We start from the raw sequence: 2563 nt of genomic DNA, 5'->3' as shown, positions 1-2563 counted from the left end.
ATATTCACTTTTATTTACCTATATTTCTTTTATTTTCCTTATGCTTTTACCTTGAAATTCCACAAATGTCCAAGAGGGGAGAGAGAGAGAGGGATTCTCGTCGTTTCAGCTGTCCATTAACGTTCTTCTTCAAATTTTTCTCTCCCTTCGAGACTGAATCCATGGATCTTTCGATCGTGGAAAGATATTACCATCGTGCGTAGAGCCTGTCGACTACCTGGAATCGAAAACTTTTTCTTTTTCTTTTTTTTCTTCTCGATCCACCCCTCCCCGTCCGATCCGTTATTCAGGGGTGCGTCCTCGCGTCTAATGGTTTTTCTCATAACGGAACGAAGAAACCCTTTTTTTCTCCTCGAAATGCAAACCCCGGCGCGAGTACCATCGTTCTCTCTTTCTCTCTTTCTCTCTCTCTTTCTCTCTCCCTCTTACGATTTTATCGAAGGTTTTTAAATCACGCGAAACAACGCGAGTCGTTCTCGTGAGATCGAAGAAACGCGATACTTTATCGACGCCTTCGAAAGAAGGACTCTTTGGTAAAAACCTCTATCCAATCTATTTCTAGAGAAAAAAAAAAAGAAAAAGAAAGGGTTCGCCCTCAACCCTTTCCTTCCATCATCGAAGAACCTAACGGGTCACAATTTTTTCCCACATTCTACTTTTCCAAATTGACTACCTGCTTTTCTTTCTTACGTCGACGATCGCCCGGATTTTTTTATTTCCTGTTTTATTTAGAATATTCGTTTTTGTTTTTTTCTTTTTCTCTTTCCTTTTTTATAAAAGAAGACCTACTTACTTATCCTTTAAAGAGAGAAAGAGGGAGAGAGAGAGATTTTTAATTTCATCCTCTCTTTCTCTCTCTCTCTCTCTCTCTCTCTCTATCTCTTATTATTTCTTTCTCGCTGTTCTTTTCATGACATCGGCTACGGGTTCGATAAATCAAGAAGATTCAAACGAAGAATAGAAAGCAACTAGAAAAAAAACAATCGTCCCTTTTCATATAAACGAATCTATACGATTTTAATCGTTCATAGTCACAAACCACCCGCACACCATATAAAAATGATCTTGCGGCGAAGGTCCCTATAGGTAAAGAAAGAATAAAATGGATGGTACCATCATCATAAAAACGATCTCTTTTTTTTTTTTTTTTTTTTCTTTCTTTATCGGTCCTTTCTAATTTAGTCTCGAGCACGTTTCTAATCGAGTTCTACGGATATTACGATAATGCTTTTCAGTGCAACAAACGAGCGAGCATGTCTCCGGCACGAAAAAAGGGAGGTACCAGGTTCTTACGGGGAGGCGAGAACGCTGCTACGTTATTGGACGAAAACTTACCCTCGTTCGCGTATCGTCGCGCTACCCTTCGTTGCACCGGCCGAGCCTGCGCTCTCAGACCATTACTTTGTTCTCGCTTCCGCATTGGAACGAAATTTGCATAGGGAGTTTGGGATTCGGGTGAAATAAAAGGGACGGCATAAGGGACGGAGTTTCAAATTTTCGTTACGTTTAATTATACGTGATTTTAACCATCGCAAATCGTTCGAACGATTTTCTTATAAAAATCATTCCTATTTAATATGTATATTTCGAACATTATTTATCCGCATTTATATATGTATATATATTTTTTTAACATTTATCTTTATATTCAATAATTTTCATACATATAATTATATATATACACATATATATATATATATATAATATCTAATATAAAAAATGAATTTCCATTTCAGGATAACACCCAATTCATCATGAAAGAAATCGAAATCAAGGCTCGGTTAATAGCCCAACCAACGCGGTATCAACCGGGAGAGTTCGCGATAAGAATCGCAAAAAGAACTGGACGACGTAAAAACGAGTGGGAGTGTCCTTCGAAAAGGGGTTGCGATTGGCCAGTGGAGTCCTTTCAATATATATACGAACCTACCAACGGCTTTACCCTACTCACCCTCGGACGATAGAAAATGAGTTTTCGAAGCTAACGATGCAGGAGTTTCATTCGTTTTAATCCACCGATCGATAGAGATCTTACGATCGAGGACAACAAAAAGGGGGTTGTTAATCGTTAGTGAGAAAAAGAGAAGAAAAAAAGGATGAGGGAGGAGGGATGGTGATGGTGATGGTGATGGTGATGGTGATGTTGATGGTGATGGTGGTGGTGATGGTGGTGAGTAATGTAGACGACGAAAAGAAGGAGAAGGCATCGCGACGTCGGTGGACGTCGAATTCTCTCTCTCTCTCTCTCTCTCTCTCTCTCTCTCTCTCTCTCTCTCTCTCTCTCTCTCTATCACTCTTTCTTTCTTTCTCTCTCTCTCTCTATCCGTCTCTCCGTCTTTCTATCTCCCGGAGGCGGGGAGATATAGTTTGCGCGCGCGCGCTCAGGGGTGGGGCATCACTCGGCTGGGTCGAGCCGTTCGACGAGTGGTGGGGCTCGCGGAATCGAAGATGCCGAGTAGTGGGGGGTCTTCTCGCGCTACCGAACCTCCTCCGTCTCCTTCTCGGTTAGTTTCGTCTCTCTCTTTCTTCCTAGTACCGCTTGGCGGCGGTGGTGGTGGCGGAG

The 2563-nt window shown here is 41.6% G+C and overlaps 1 protein-coding gene across 3 annotated transcripts in view; it reads left to right on the top strand.

The window, feature by feature from the left end:
• The first annotated feature begins 2382 nt into the window (after positions 1–2382).
• The window catches only part of LOC122638018 (zinc finger protein castor homolog 1-like), a 90669-nt gene continuing 90488 nt past the window's right edge, over positions 2383–2563 (top strand). For 2 of the 3 annotated variants that reach the window (XM_043830626.1, XM_043830642.1), the window contains exon 1: positions 2384–2563. This exon is cut by the window's right edge. The gene's annotated coding sequence lies outside the window, so the exon portion shown is untranslated. The other variant, XM_043830632.1, reaches the window with a different exon arrangement.

The sequence above is a fragment of the Vespula pensylvanica genome, chromosome 1 (assembly GCF_014466175.1).
Source record: "Vespula pensylvanica isolate Volc-1 chromosome 1, ASM1446617v1, whole genome shotgun sequence".
In the NCBI taxonomy this organism is placed as follows: domain Eukaryota; kingdom Metazoa; phylum Arthropoda; class Insecta; order Hymenoptera; family Vespidae; genus Vespula; species Vespula pensylvanica.
Note: the sequence above shows the minus strand (reverse complement) of the source record. Positions and strands in the feature narration are given on the sequence as shown.